Source organism: Cetorhinus maximus, chromosome 6, assembly GCF_964194155.1.
Source record: "Cetorhinus maximus chromosome 6, sCetMax3.hap1.1, whole genome shotgun sequence".
Classification (NCBI taxonomy): Eukaryota; Metazoa; Chordata; class Chondrichthyes; order Lamniformes; family Cetorhinidae; genus Cetorhinus; species Cetorhinus maximus.
The window spans coordinates 18,146,744-18,163,761 of record NC_135884.1 but is presented as its reverse complement, the minus strand read 5'-3'; the positions used below and the strand labels follow the sequence as shown (position 1 = coordinate 18,163,761).

General features: G+C 43.6%; 1 protein-coding gene across 1 annotated transcript in view; it reads right to left on the bottom strand.

Annotated features, from left to right (window-relative positions):
* Positions 1-17,018, bottom strand: part of LOC144681610 (calcium/calmodulin-dependent protein kinase type 1-like) — a 205,855-nt gene that overhangs the window by 66,979 nt on the left and 121,858 nt on the right. The window lies entirely within an intron of this gene.

Below are 17,018 nucleotides of genomic sequence, written 5' to 3'. Positions count from 1 at the left end.
TAACAAAGTGAATGTGCTCTGTTGACTTATCATAGATAATCTGCATTCCAACTTTGAAGATTAAGCTTCCCAAGCTCAACATTTGTGCGGGAGTTTGTGCTCAGCTCTGCCTGCAGCAAATTGATGCCTGGGACTGACCTGAAGAATACTGTCGGCTCAACACAGATTCAAGGGATAAAAGTTAAACTGATGCTGGGTTATTTCAGGGAATCCTCTACGGCTGAATTCAAATATATTTATTTATCAAATAGATAATATTTCCAATAAACTGAACTAACCTGGTGACAATACTTTGCATCATGAATGTCTTTAGGTTCCAGCAGGATATTCTAACTATCTGCCAAAGACTCTCTCCCAATTTTAACCTAACACAGGACAAATCATCACAAAACAAATCATTGTGTTAGCAGACTTTGGTTAGGCCTCATTTAGAATACTGAGCCCAGCTGTGGTCCCCTCAAATGGTAGGTGATTTTGATAGTTTGGAAATGGTGCAAAGGAGGGTCACAACATTGCTCCTAATTTAAATACCTTAGTTGCTGAGATAGGTTTAAAAAGATGGATCTCTATCTGATGGAGAAGTGTAGATTCAGGAGGTTTAATCGAGGTTTACAAAATAATGATGAGACTAGATAACGCAGACAAGTTATTTAAACAGACCAAGTTAGCAAGGTTCAGGTCTCATATTTACAAGTTACACAACAGCAGGACTAGATTGGATGTTAGCCCATCCTCCCTTTCCCAAAGGAAGCAGATCCATGGATCAGATTGCTGGCTCAATCGACGGATGCTAATTTTCTGTGCGCCTTTAAGAGAGACCTGTTTCTGGCTGGGATGGTGATCCCATCATACAAGAGGTGGATATACAATAACTAAATCAAGGACAACGCAGTCACCTGGACTAGTTTCGATCATTGAAAGGGGTCGGAAAGGAATTTTCCAGGTTTTTTTTTTCCCCTAATTGTTCTCGGATTTTGTTTTTTTGCCTCTCCTGGGAGATTACCTGGCTCTGTGTAGGCAGTGGTTATCTGAATCACGGGGAGGCAATGGCATAGTGGTATTGTCACTGGACTAGTAATCCAGAGACCCAGGGTAGTGCTCTGGGGACCCAGGTTCGAATTTGAATTCAATAAAAATCTGGAATTGAAAGTCTAATGGTGACCATGAAATCATTGTCGATTGTTGTAAAAACCCATCTGGTTCACTAATGCCCTTTAGGGAACGAAATCTGCCATCCTTACCTGGTCTGGCCTACATGTGACTCCAGACCCACAGCAATGTGGTTGACTCTTAAATGCCCTCCGAACCAGGGCAACTAGGGATGGGTAACAAATGCTGGCCAACGATCCCCACATCTCATGAACGAAAAAAAACGCATCACAGTATATAGGACAGGCTAGATGTATCAGTGCTCTGTTGATTACATTCTAGTCGATATTCAGTCCATTGTCTCCAAAGAAACTGGAAATCAAGTTGGGTGTAAATCGGATGTATAACCTGAAAGCACTGGCTCTCACTGGGCATATCAGGGTGTGTTCAGCCCCCCCAACCAATTGTTCCCTGTCTCAATCCCACTGACATTCCAATACATTTGGGATAAATTATGGCATGAAAAAAGGAGGGAATATTTTCAGCAAATATACAAATGAAGTATCGCTGTGGGGGTGTGTCTTTACAAACATCACAAGAGAAGGCCAACACATTAGAAGCATGTCCAACTTAATCCATGTGTCTGTATTGAAGAGCATCCTTAATGGGAGCCTTCATCACTATTTTCCAAAAATGTGGTTAATTACTTTATTGCTACTTTATACACAATGATACATTGAGAAAACTATGACAGTAAGTCAATAATTGAGCTCCAAAAACATCCCTCCCATTTGCGTGCCTCAGTTGGTAAATACACCAAATGATGTGGTATTGAGATATTCAATCCAACTTATGTTGACATTGAACCTTCACAGTATCCTTGGGCTCCAAGCTCCTCGTCACTATGAGCTATAGAAGTGTGTGGTCATTACGCAAGTACAGGGCCAGGCTCTTTTGTCTCAGGATTCTGCTGAAAATGTCCAAGTTCATACTTCAAGGCCAATCACTTGGCCGAAATAATGGAGGGCCACCATCACCGGTGAAATTGTACCCTACTGAGCTCCTTGAGAAGTGGAGGGGAGCAGCAAGGAGGGAAACAATAGGAGGAGGAAAATGAGGGATGTAAATATTTAACAAAACATTAGAGACTGAGCTGGTTTAGCCTTGTTTACATTAGATGTTAACAAAGGTTAATTTTTTCTTTGTAAGCTAATGATTTGAAGAACATCCTGCTGCTGTTGTACTGTAAACACTGGACAAGACATCGCCCAGTGACTTATGCTCCACTAAGCTAATTAGAATGGGCATTGTATATTCAAACAATGGAAAATCTGCTATCTCACAGGCCTGGAAGTGCTGTGATTCCGGCAGACCAGCCTAACAGCCATCATGCCCCTCCTATCAGCACTGGAAATCAAAACATGGTGTCAGACATCTGTCATCGCATGTCTGTCCACTTCCCCCACAGTCAGTAGAAAGATCATATTTCAATGCAACATTATGTTAGTGTGACAAGCAAAATTTGGGGTTTGAAATGTGTCGTTGTTTATTTGTCTTGTTCTGAGTGGTTGGAGAGCATTTGAATATTTTATTCACGTGCATCCATGTTTTTCTGAGAGAGAACATGAGAACAGGATATGAAGGATGAAAGAAGGAAATCCTGAAAGGAATTTACCATAATTCTACTAAGGGAGGGAGGACTAGCTGTAATGTTCTAAATATAGATATGGTACTCAAATGGCTGGAGAAAGATCCTTGCGATCAACTAGCAGTATAAAGTCTCCGACACAGAAATGCTACAGTTTTCTAACTCAGATAATATCCTGGCAATGCTCAATCAACATTGACTATGATGGCTAGGGCATGTCATTAAAATGGATGATGGTCAACTATGTAAGATGCACTTGTATGGAGAGCTTGATGGTGCCTGTGGACCCATTGGGCAGCCAAAACTAAGATACAAGCATTCATGCAAATGAGACATCATTTCTGACTTCAACAACTGGGACCAAAGCACTAGGCCTGACGTCTCTACACTGGAACATGGGAACTTGAAGAACGATGTCTTCAGACTGCCACAGAAAAGCACCGTCACAAGGAGGAGCATGCTGCTGTAGCCCCTGCATCAGCGAATGATGAATAACCATGTCCCCACTGCAATGACAACGCCTTGCTCAAATTGGACTGTACTCCCATTTGAGAACTCACAACAGATGAACAGCATTTCTGAATCATCGGCAATGATGCAAAGCCAAGGAGAAGAGAGACACAAGTGGAACTCTTTGGTAACAAGTAGCACCGAGATGCTTAGCAAAGGAAGGTTGCAGGCTATTTTCTTATGTTTTGGGTGTTTAATTCACACAACAAAATACACTCACTATAGTTTGATACAAATCTATGTAGTCCAAAATTAAAGACGATTTGGTTCAACTTTTCTCTTTGAAAGGTATCACAATTTGTATTAAATTTGTTACTAATTTTGTATTGTGCATCCCTAGTCAAGCAGGAGTCATGGAAAGAATTCTCAAACAGAGACATTTGGTTTGCAGAGTTTGGTTCCTAGCACTCTGATTGTTTTACAATTGTTCTGATGAAGGATATGTACCTAAAGCATTAACTGAGGTTGGGATAGCATGACATAATTGGACCTCAAATCAATATCTTGAAGAGAAGAAAAAAATGCACGTTACATACGTTGAGTTAAGAAATACTAAAGGTTCTGATACTATGTTGGGATAGATTATAGAACACTACATAGCGCAAAAGAAAGGAGACAGGCTTAGAAAGGGAATTTACCAGGACTATTTCCTTACTCGATATGATATGTGACCAATAAGGAAGGATAATATTATTAAATCCAGTTCTGGGTTACAAAGTTGAGCTCAAAGTAGGAAAACATTGGGAAATGATCGCCCTAAACCTAATTAAGCTCACATTGAAAATGAAAGGAGTCAGAGATAAAAGTGTGGGATTGCAAATGAGAGAATTTCAGTGGTACAGAAGGTAGCCTCGGCCAGATGAACTGATATGGAAAAAGAATGACAGTTCAGGCAAAGGATCTGCATGAGAAGATATTTATGTCAGACAGGTAAAATGCAAGGTAAATATATTTTGATTAGGAATAAGACAGAGGCTCTCTTAATTGAGAGCGGGGGAAGGAATAAAGCTCAACAAGGACATATGATAAACACGGAGAAAATGAAAGAAAACAATAATTATGATAAGAATGGAGAGGAGCAAATAAAAAGATTGGGAGAGGCTAGAGGGCATGAAAGGTTTGTGGGAGTCAACATAAAGGGAAATAGTAAGGGCTTTTATCAATATACAAGTAAAATAATAATCAAAGAGAAATAGGATGACTTGGAGATGAAGGAGCCACCTTGTACTAGATTGTATGAGAGTGGCAGAGATGCTTAATTAGAATCTTGCATTAGTTTTTAAGGCACAAGATGAAAGAATGAGTGTAGAGATACTGGAGGAGGATGTGGAAGAGCCACATAAATATTCAAAAAGGCATCATTTAAAAAAATTTAATGGGGCTAAAAATAGACATTCCACCAGGCTCAGAATGTATGCATTGCAGAGGGAAGATGGGAAAGAGATTATGGAGGCACTGACTTCAATTCTCAAAAAATCTTTGGAGATAAGAATTGCCACTGAACAAGAAGTTTATTTTTATTCTTTCATGGGATGTGGGCATCGCTGGTTAGACCAGCATTTATTGTCCATCCCTCCACAAGGCGGTGGTGGGCTGCCTTCTTGAACTGCTGCAGTCCATGTGGTGTTGAAGGCGGCAGCAAATATTATACCAGGGGAGCAAAAGAATAAACTAGTAAATTTTAGGACAATTAGTTTTAACTTGTTTGTGGCTAAATTTAAGGTTAATTCTGCAAGTGGATCCCCAAGACACAGATTGTAGAATATACAGGATGGATTTTATCAATGTAGAATTACATTAGTGAACACAGACAGGACAGAGAGCGTGGATTTAAGGGCAGGTTGTCTTTGACTAATGAAAAACTAAAGTACATGGCATTAAAGCAAATGTAGCTGTATGGATAGATTGATGGCTAGAGGACAGACTGCTAGGAGTAAAGATAAATAAATATTTTTCAGCAGGATTATACCCCAGGGAGCTGTGCTGGGATATTTTTTATATAAATGATGTGGACACAGGAAATAGGGTAGTGATATTGAAATTTGTTGATAATACTAAATTATGGGAATGACAAGGCATGAAGAAGGATGTCAGAGCCTGCCAGATGACAGACAGATTAACAAATTGTGCAGATAGATGGCGGATATAAGATTAAATGCAAGAGATTCAGATCAGAAAGGAAGGGAAACATTTTATAAAAGCAGAGAGCTGAGGGTCTGCACAATGCTTAAATCACTGACTTCAGTAATGCAAAGACATTGTCAACATTTAAGAATAGGTTAGTAAGGTGGTAATGGGACAAGGAGAACAGGAAAAACACATGGAATTCAGACTGGTGGAGAATAAACACAAATATGGACTGCTTGGGCTAAGCAGCCCATTTCCATTTGTAATTTTTATCCAACTCTATGCAGCTACAATTCATTGCAGAGAAATGGTAGAATTGGGGAAAAAACAGCACAAGGAAATAGACCCTAAGCTATAAGACCCTTTTGACAGAGTGGAGGAAATTAGGGATTTAAGGGAATGCAGGTACTTAAAACACAGAACATCAGTTGACATTTTTTGTAACCCACACTCCCAGTTTTAAGCACAAGACCATTAACTATAAAATGTTGAATTGATATAAGACATGGCTTAGACCACATCTGGAATATTGAGAGAAATCCAGGGCACCTCATTAGAGTCATGGAAATGCTTACTGTAAAGATTGACTAGAAAGGTAACAAAGAGAAAAAGAGAGGGGGATTTCAAAAACATTGAAGGTTCAAAGATGTTTATAAAAACATGAAACATTTTGGGAGGAATAATGAAGGCTTTGCCATCGATTGGCAAATTTGGTAGCAAGGAAGTAAAGAATCAATATCATAAGAATGACGGGGCAAGTTGAAGAGTTTCTTTTGCACTGGGCTTTGAAAACATAGAATGTTTTCATACAAGTGGATACTGAAACAGAGTCTATAACCTCATTCAAAATGGAACTAGGTTTGTAAAGGAAGAATACAGATTCAGAAACTGTAATGTAGGAAAACTGCAATATAAGTCCTCTTGAAAGGCTAGAGCCAGCACAGACTCGATGGACAAAATCATTTTGTGCTCTAAATTCCATCATTCTAATTGGCTGTTTGACACAAAAAGACACTCACATTTCTCAATTTAATTATCTTTTTCTGAAGTTTGCCAAATAGAATGCTTGAAATGTTGTCATCATTTTCAAATTTCCCTGTGTTTGCAATTCATGTGAAATGGAGTAATTTTCAAGAGTTCTTCCAGCTTAAGGTAAAAACAATTAACCTCTCTACCTCTCCTGGTCCTGCCTTGACATTTGTAACTCTTGACTGGATGCTGAATCGAGACACTCGATGAAGGTTGCAAAGTTTGGCTACTCAGAGTCTGATATTCAGCTGCAGAACTAAAAGAAGACACTTCCGATAATCTTAGCCATACATAAGTAAATAGAGGAGAAAAAATGTCATTTACCCAACAATAGGGCTCAGCTGTTGCTAAACAGCTCCAATAAGCCATAAAAATAATCATTCCAAGTAATGAAAGATAGGCACATTGGGAATTCTTTGTCAATACTGACAAAATGGATTTTGCATGTCCCTGCAAATTTGGTTTGCAAAAATCTTCCTCTTTCGCTTCACTTCGCACCGCTCCCTACCCCCACCCCCCCGGCTCCCTTCAAAACACATGTTCAGTAAAACAGAACATTCTTCTGGCAGATAGCCAAACCCACTATTCACAAGAACATTAATTCTCCTTTCCCAAACACTTAAGGGGAATTTAAAGAATAAATAGCATTATAAATTAAATCCACTTAAACCTGGTGTTGGAAGGTTACTTCATCAGAACTAAATAATTACAATGATCCATTCCCTTCTGAGGAATGCAAACAGGACCCATTTTATCTATCCCCACCCCCCTTAAACCCGCTTATATTTCACCCCTTTCCTATTTTTACTTAGTTCTGTTGAAGGGTCATGAGGACTCGAAACGTCAACTTTGTTCTTCTCCGCCGATGCTGCCAGACCTGCTGAGTTTTTCCAGGTATTTCTGTTTCTGTTTTTGCTTTGGATTTCCAGCATCCGCAGTTCTTTGCTTTTATCTCATTTCACATGCATATTCTACCTGCCCTGATATTCAGCATTCTCAATTTGGAGGCTATATTTAAAGCAGCATAACTATTAAAAATGTGTTTTCATGTTTTTTTAAGCTATGTAAAGAAATGACTAGGGCACTACCTTAGAGCTAGCTGTTGCTGTTCACAGACAGGTTGTCCCTGAAGTCGATATTCTTTGTTGAAGAGCAGAATTTCAATAGCCTGCTATTCCACACAAAACAGAATATTCAGCATTGCAGCTCCAACTCACTGGCTTGGGGCAGCCGCTGCAAAGGCGCAATGGGGAAAGGTCACTGTCTAAGGCCTTTTTGCCACAGTGCACCGAGGGACTGGGAACTGTTTAGGGCCCCTCGGGCTGTACAGCTCAAAATGAATGTCTGCAAATGATTGTAATATTCATTGATTGTATTGATGCACCTCGTGATACACGTTGTAAAAGTTGAACCTGATTGTACTTTTGTGATGGTGATTTTGAAATGGTTTGGAATGTTCTTCCAGATATTTTATGAATAAAGTATATTTTTCCAAAAAGAAACCTCACTGGAAGCTCAGTCCTGTTGTTTCTGCAGGAGTGTGCGATGCCGCACCTCAGCTCCTAAATGCAATGGTCACGATAGTGGTCCCATGGGCCATCAATCTGGTCGAGAGGAAACGACTCTCATTCCTCCGGCCTGGATATTCTGCTGTGGGGAGGCAACTTCATCGTCTCCGAGGTAAGGATGTGGTGGGTGGGCGCCTCCTCGTAGCAGACATAATGTACAAGAATGCTCCACTCCGGTTAATTAACGTGTACGCCCCGGCACAAAAGGGCGAGCGGCTGGTGGTTTTTCAGTAGCTCCCACTGCTGCTGGCGACCTCCAGGCCGGTCATTCTGGGCGGCGACTTCAACTGCATCATCGATGTGGCTGGACGATCTGGCAGGGCCGAGAGCAGATTGGACACTACGTCCAGATCCCTGATGGAAACAGTTAAGGATGCCAAGCTGCACGACATCTTCAGCAACCCTGCAGACGTAGATACAGCTGGTCGCGACCAGACGGGTCCATCCGTTCCAGGATAGACTTCCTGTTTGTGTCCCATGCGTTCGCAGTCAGATCCACCGACGTCAAGCCCGTGTTCTTCTCTGACCACTTCCTCCTACTGGCTGACTGTCACTTACAGGAAGACCAGAGGGTTGGCAGGAGGGCATGGAAGCTAAACGTGCAACTGCTGACCCCAGAGAGCATTGAGGGCACAAGAGGAATTACAAAGGTTGGAGAACCGTGAAACCCCTCTGAGTCCCTGACACACCGGTGGGAAGTGGTCAAGGGAAACATCAAGAGGTTTTTCATCCTCAAAGGCGCCCAGAAAGCTAAAAAGGAACAGAGGGAAATGTCTCGACTCCAGAAAAACATGCAGGACCTGCTCCAGCTGCAGTCGATGGGGGTCGATGTCAAGGAGGAACTCCAAGAGGTGAAGAGCCAGCAAGCCTCGCTCTTTGCCTCAGAGGCCTCCAAGATCATCTTCCGTTCCAGAGTCCGCTCTGTGGAGCAGGATGAGACGTGCTCATGTTTCTTCTTCCAAAAGGTACACAGAGAGAGCTCTGTGATCAGCAGCCTGAAGGAAGAAGACGGCTCAGTAAAGTCATTGCAGTCTGACATTTTGAGGATCAGCAAATCCTTATATGCTGGATTGTATGACGTGAAGCCCACGGACAGCGCGGCCTCCCAGTCCTTCCTGTCCTCTATCACGGAGGTCTTAGACGACAGTTCACGGGAGAGTCTGGACAAACAGCTAACTCCTGACGAACTGACTAAGGCCCTTGAGTCCTTCGAGAAGAGTAAAGCTCCCGGAAGCGACGGCTTGCCGGCGGAGTTGTATTCTGCTCTGTGGGACTGGATCGGTCCAGACCTGCTAGAAGTGTACGAGAGTATGCTCCTGGCCGGCAGCATGTCAGAATCCATGAGGAAAGGCATTATCACCCTCATCTACAAGCACAAGGGGGAAAGGGAGGAAATTAGAAATTGGCGACCCATTTCACTGTTGAATGTGGACTATAAAATTATGTCCAAGGTCTTCGCCAATCGGATCAAATCCGCTCTGGAATTGGTGATCCACCCTGACCAGACCTGCACTGTACCCAGCAGGAAGATCTCTGACAGCCTCGCGCTGCTCAAGGGTACGATTGCCTATGTACAGGACAGGGGTGTGGATACGTGCCTCATCAGCCTGGATCAGGAGAAGGCCTTTGACAGAATATCGCACACCTACATGGTGGATGTGCTCTCCAAAATAGGGTTTGGTGAGGGAATTTGCAATTGGATTCAACTGCTCTACACTAACATCAGTAGCGCAGTCTCAATCAATGGGTGGGAATCAGAAAGCTTTCCTATTAAATCTGGAGTCAGGCAGGGCTGCCCTCTCTCCCCTGTCCTATTTGTGTGTTGCATAGAACCCTTTGCTGAGTCCATCAGGAAGGATCCGGGCATAAGAGGAGTGACGATCCCAGGCAGTGGAGGCACACGAGTCAAAGCCTCCCTGTACATGGATGATGTCGCCGTCTTCTGCTCGGACCCGCTGTCAGTGCACAGAGTGATCCACATCTGCGACCAGTTCGAACTGGCCTCGGGAGCCAAGGTAAATCATGGGAAGAGTGAGGCCATGTTCTTTGGGAACTGGGCTGACCGATCCTTTGTCCCCTTCACCGTCAGGGCTGACGGCCTGAAGGTGCTGGGGATATGGTTCGGAGGGACCGGGGCATGCGTTAGAAACTGGAAGGAGCGGGTGTCTATGGTGCAAAGAAAACTGGGCATGTGGGAGCGATGCTCCCTCTCCATTGCAGGTAAGAACCTGGTCATCAGGTGTGAGGCACTCTCGCTGTTGCTGTACATGATGCAGGTCTGGCCCATTCCAGACTGCTGTGTGGTGGCGATCACCCGAGCCATCTTCCGCTTTATCTGGAGGTCGAAAATGGATCGGGTCCACAGGGACGCGATGTACAAGCCTCTAGATAAAGGGGGAAAAAATGTGCCCAACATCACCCTCATACTGATGGTCACCTTTGTGGGTGGCTGCATCAAGCTGTGCGTAGACCCTCGGTACGCAAATACCAAGGGTCACTACGTGCTGAGGTTCTACCTGTCCCCGGTGTTGCGACGAATGGGTCTGGCCACGCTGCCGCAGAACGCTCCAAGTAGTTGGACCGTGCAGTATTACCTGTCCCTCATGGAAAATTTATGCAGAGAAACACCTTTGACCTCAAGTCCATCAGGCAGTGGTCGGCACGTAACGTCTTAGAGGCCCTGTGGGAATAGGAGAGGGTGGATCCTGTGGGATGGTTCCCCGAGCAGACTGTCAAAGTCATTTGGCAGAATGCCTCATCGCCAGAACTTTCCAACAAGCGCCAAGATGTAGCTTGGCTGGTGGTGAGAAAGGCCCTCCCTGTCAGATCCTTCCAACAAGCCAGGAGTCTCACCCCCTCTGCACGTTGCCCTCGAGGTGGCTGTGGTGGGGACGAGACCATTGTTCGCCTCCTTGTGGATTGTGCCTTTGCAAAGAAGGTCTGGAGAGAGATGCAGTGGTTTCTGTCGAGGTTCATCCCAAGCAGTTCGGTGACACAGGACTTTGTGCTCTACGGGCTGTTCCCAGGGACACACACCGAGACAAACATCAACTGCAGCTGGAGGATCATCAACTCGGTGAAAGACGCTCTTTGGTCTGCCTGAAACTTGTTGGTCTTCCAGCGCAGAGAGTTGTCCCCAACCGAGTGTTGCAGACTGGCACATTCCAAGGTCCAGGACTACGTGCTGAGGGACGCACTAAAGCTTGGGGCAGCCACCACAAAGCCGCAATGGGGAAAGGTCGTTGTCTAAGACCTTTCTGCCACAGGGCACCGAGGGGGCTGGGAAATTGTTTAGCGCCCCTCGGGCTGTAAAGCTCACAATGAATGTATGCATTGAATGCTAATTGTATTATAATTGTATTGAAGCACCTCAGAGTGCAACATGATGTATGTTGATAACTCCAATACCATTGTCTGATTTTCTGCATTGACCATATTGAAATGATTGTAATATTCATTGATTGTATTGATGCACCTTGTGATCCATGTGTAAAAGTTGAATCTGATTGTACTTTTGTGATGGTGATTTTGAAATGTTTTGTCATATTTTTCCAGGTATTTTATGAATAAAGTATATTTTTCAAACAAAAACTCACTGGAAGCTCAGTCCAACAGAGCTCACTCAACGTTAAGTATCCCCAATCACAGAACCTGCTTCCTAGAGTTCATTATGCCAAGATATAGGTGAAAGGAGACATCACTTGACCTTTGCCTTAAACACCTTTATCGTTTGATCCTTTCGCCACCACATAAGCCTGTCGTACGATGGCAAAACATTTTAAAAGACTAACTACAAGCTTCATGACAATATCAACAACTTGTGTTTATATCGTGCCTTTAATGCAGCAACATACTCCAAGGTGCTTCACAGGAGCATTATAAAACTAAATTTCATCTCGAGCTATTTAAGATGATATTAGGACAAGTGACCAAAAACTTAGGCTGGGACTTTCCAGTCCCGCTGAAAGTCAATGGACTTGGTTGGCACGCTGCATCCCCCACGATGGGTTCCACCATAGGAAAATCCCAGCCTTAGTCAAAGAGGAGAGTCATAAAAGAAAAGGTCGATGGAGTTGGAGAGGTTGAAGGAGGGAATTTGAGAGCTTCAGGCCTCAACAACTGAAAGCACAGCTGCCAATGATGGCGCGATTAAAATTTGGGATGCGCAAAATGCCAGAATTGGAGTGGTGCAGAGGTCTGAGGGCTGCAGGAAGTTACAGAAATAGGGAGGGGTGAGGCCATTCCTTTGAAAACAAGGATGAGAATTTTAAAATCGAACTAGGATTGAACACAAGGGTAATGAATGAACGGAACATTAAACGAGTTATGACATGGGCTCAAGTTTAAGGAGGAGGGGTCAAAGAAGGGAGGCCAATCAGGGAAGTACTGAAGCCTTCGTGAAGGTTTCAGCAGCAAATGAGTGGAGGTAGGGACCGAGAGGGACAACACTACTGTGGTGGAAGCAGGCAGTCTTGGTGATAGCAAGGATACATGGTCAGAAATTCATCTTGGAGTCAGATATGACATGATCTGATTCAACCTTAGGACAGTTGCCAGGGAGGGGGATAAAATTAGTGGATAGGGAACAGAATCTTCAAAATAATAGCTTTAGTCTTCTCAGTATTTAGCTGGAAGAGATTTCTACTTATCCAGTACTGGATATCGGCTAAGCAATGTGACAAATCAGAGACTCTGGAAGGGAAACATATTTGTCTACATTTAAAGTACAAATCAATACCACCATTCATGATGGCAGGAGAAACATTTGACCCAGTTAGTGCCTTCTGCCTCACTGTCAGTCATTTATCAATTGCTAAATAGTCTGTAAATCAGTAAGGATCCAAAACTGTTGATAATCCTATTCCTCATTATTCTGTTCTTCATAGGGCCAATCCATGAGTCTCATCATTGCAAGTACTTGCCACCTCCTGATGCACTGGCATCAATTTGACTTTTGCACATTGAAACCTGCAGAACTCCAAAAAGCTAAAGAATGCGCCCACACTTAAACTAGAAAAGAACAGTTGTTCCAAAGCAGTCCAGATGGCAGGAGTGTATCTGCAACCTTTTACCACATTCATTCTTACCATCTTTCGAGACGACGTAATGGAGAAGAAGTCTATTACAAGAACTGAGATAATGGGCCAGATTTTCGCGGAGGCAGCAGGAAGTTCCTGACTCGGCAGACCCGTCTCCTTTAAAAAGGTCCCCTCCAGCCATATTTTCATTCTGGGTAGGCGGGGGCAAGATGAGGTCAGACCCGCCATCTCCAGTGGCAGCCCTAGAGCAGCAACAGAGGTGAGTAGATGGCAAGGCCTGCAGGTTAGAATGCCTGTCTCCATTTACTGAGGCATCAGGCTAGTTGTAATGAATGTCAGGCCCATAAATCATCAGCCCTCAAACACCCCCACCCCCATGCCCATGCCCCTTACACAATATCTACTATGGGCAGACCTTAGGATCCATATCTTTGAGATGGGCATGAAAAAAATTAAACTTCTAATAATCTAATAGTGCTGACAAAAATATTCAGAGCCAATCAAAAAAATTATAACCCCTCAAGTGGTAAACCTGTTGTAAAAACAAACATCTATTCAGTAACAACATCAAAGACATAATCCTCTAATAACCTCTTAAAACTGCCAAACTGTCTACACAATCCTGTTGATACAAGTGGTTCCTCAGTTTCTGAAACTCAGTCAAGCATTCATAATGGCCTTAGCTGTCAAAACAAACCCTTGGGAAGCCAAACAATACAGCCTATTGAAACTGCAAGAACAGGTGGCTATGCTTTTTATCTAAACTACACCAGGTGGCCTGTCAATCAATGCAATCCTGGAGCATTTTTTTCTCTAAGTGAAAGCTGCAGATCAGTTTAATTTTCAAATTCAAAGCACAGTGGACATTTATATCACTTCATATCATGACATTTAGGTATTCCCAAGTACTGTTTTCTTCAGTTTTGAATGCATAATAGCACTTTTCCCACTGGGAAGGGTGCTTTAATGCATTTCAACACTTACACAATGCTGATCAATGCAATGCAATGGTCAACTTAGCTTTGCATGACAGAACCTTATGATCACATCGCAGTGAAACCACATCTGACTCATAATACAGCATCTAACTATTGAAACTGAAAGAACAGGTTTTTATTGTATTTCAAAGAATTCCAGGAACAGGCGCTTGTTTTTTTCCATTCCTCACTTGGGCTTGGGGTTCCCCTGTGGTTCATAACTTCTCTGAGGTGCCGTGAACCACTTATACTTACCGAAGAGGTCCGACTCCACAAAACCTGCAGGGAAGCGGGGGCTGGGTTTGAACTGCAATTGAGCCAGCAAGGGTGAGAGTGGTGCATGTGGCAATAATTGGCAGAAACGGGAATGGGGGCGGGAATCCTGGTCTCGGGTCCCATCCCAGTGAAAATCCAGGCTGATAAATTGCTCATAACACATTACCTTTTCTAAGGCAAGATGCTCATCATTAGTGTGGAAGATCACTTTACCCCAAACAAAATGCTTTTCACAGCTTGGCAAGTGATGTAACTTTTACAGGACAGACCTGACTCAATCTTTGCCTTCAAAGTGTGGGATGTAAACATCCACCTGCCGACTCTACAACTTAGATCCAGCGACTCTCTCCAAAATCTTCAGGGCTTTCCCTTCTCTGTATCTATGAAATCCCTCTAGAAAAACATTCCTTCTCACCCACTTAACAATCATACATCCCCTAGGGCAGGTATACTCTTCTGCCACTCACTCCCTCGTTATTTACCGTTTCCACTTATGAAGCCTGAATTTTTGAGGTATCCAATTGAGTGCAATAGAGGTGGGATTTTCTAATCTTGCCAGATGTTCTGCGCTTTAGGGAATGTACAAGATCAGAAATCGCCATCGTAAAATTTCAGCCAAAAATCTGTGGTTGGAATGTGCACACCATCCCCCCCCTCAACCCTAACCCTAACCCCTCCGTCCCGCCCCCCCACCAAGTAGAGTTAGGTGGACCAGACAATACCTTATGGAGGAATTCACCATCTGTGGAAATAGGTAACAGAGGAATCCTGACTGTGGTTGGATGGGAATCAGAGAAGGTTTATGGCACGGGAAGAGGCCACTTGGCCCATCGTGTCTGCGCCAGCCAATAAACAAGTCAGCCAGCCTAATCCCACTTTCCAGCATTTGGTCCATAGCCCTGCAGGTTACGGCACTTGAGGTACATATCCAGACACCTTTTAAATGAGTCAAGGGTTTCTGCCTCTACTAATCTTTCAGGCAGTGAGTTCCAAACCCCACAAACCTTTGGGTGGTGAAAAAAAATCCTCATCTCCTCTCTAAACTTTCCACCAACCACTTGAAACCTATGCCTGCTAGTCACTGACCTCACTGCTAAAGTAAATAGGCCCTTCCTATCTCATGTCTAAAGTTAAGCAACTAAGTATAACAGGTGGCCACATTGAGTACATAAGACAAGTCACAAACACCTAATTTTAGTTCTCCAATCTTTATGCAGGTGCCAATGGGAAATAATAAATCCTACTTATGCTGTAATCTTTCCTAAAAGTTTGGGTGAAAATCCTGAAATTCCCTCCCATTGTGGGAGCATCATCACCACAAGGATTCCAGTGGTTCAAAGAAAAGGCCCATCCAGAGCAACCTGTAAGGATGCACAATAAATGCAGCCTTAACACCTTTAATGTAGAAAATGCTCTGCACACTTAGTATTAATCTGGTCTTTTATGGCCTTGAAAGACTGTTGCAAGAACAATGGTATCAGCTATGATCTCTTACAAAACAACAAAAGGAACATTGGACCATTGGATGGCACAACGTAACAGGGCACAGTTATCTCTGCTATAATAAAAGCAAAATACTGCAGATGCTGGAAATCTGAAACAAAAACAGAAAATACTGGAAAAACTCAGCAGGTCTAACAGCATCTCTGGAGAGAAAAAAGAACAGAATTAACGTTTCGAGTCCTTATAACTCTTCTTCAGAGCTAAAGAGAAGTAAAAATGTAATGCAATTTATACTGTTTAAGGGGGGAGGGGAGGGGACGGAGCGGCGGAGCAGGTGAAGTTGGATAGAAGGCCAGTGATAGGTGGAGGCAAAGGAGAGATTGCCAGAGATGTCATGGACAAAAGGACAAAGGGGGTGTTAATGATAGTGGTACTGGCTAAAGGAGGTGCTGATGGTGGCATTAAGGCCAGAAAGCAGAATGTGATAATAGCCGGACAAGGGTAAACACTCTGGAAAGAACAACATGAACAAGTGACAGAAGGCCCTTGTGGGGGTGGGGTGGGGGGGAGGGGACAGTGGTTTGGAAAAAAGATCGAAAATAGAATAAAAGGTGGGGATACAACAATGAATAAAAATGAAAATAAATAAAAATAAAAATAAGTGCATAAAAAATAAAAATGAAAAAATATAAATTAAAAAATGAAAATGAATATTGTAAAAAAGGGGATTAAAAAAAAGGGGGTGAGGATGGAGGAGAGAGCTCATGGTCTGAAGTTGTTGAACTCAATGTTAAGTCCAGGAGGCTGTAAAGTGCCTAGTCAGAAGATGAGGTGCTGTTCCTCCAGTTTGCGTTGGGCTTCACTGGAGCATTGCAGCAGGCCAAGGACGGACACGTGGGCATGAGAGCAAGATGGTGTGTTGAAATGGCAAGCGACAGGAAGGTCTGGGTCATACTTGCGGACAGACCGAAGGTGTTCCGCAAAGCGGTCACCCAGTCTGCATTTGGTCTCTCCAATGTAGAAGAGATCGTATTGGGAACGGCGAATGCCAAATTCAAGGTGGTGCAAGTGAAGCACTGCTTCACCTGAAAGGAATGTTTGGGCCCTTGGATGGTGAGGAGGGAGAAGGTAAAGGGGCAGTTATTGCACCTTCTGCGATTGCATGGGAAGGTGCCGTGGGAGGGGGATGAGGTGTTGGGGGTGATGGAGGAACGGACCAGGGTGTCGTGGAGGGAATGGTCCCTACGGAATGCCGATAGTGGGGGTGAAGGGAAGATGTGTTTGGTGGTGGCATCATGCTGGAGTTGGCGGA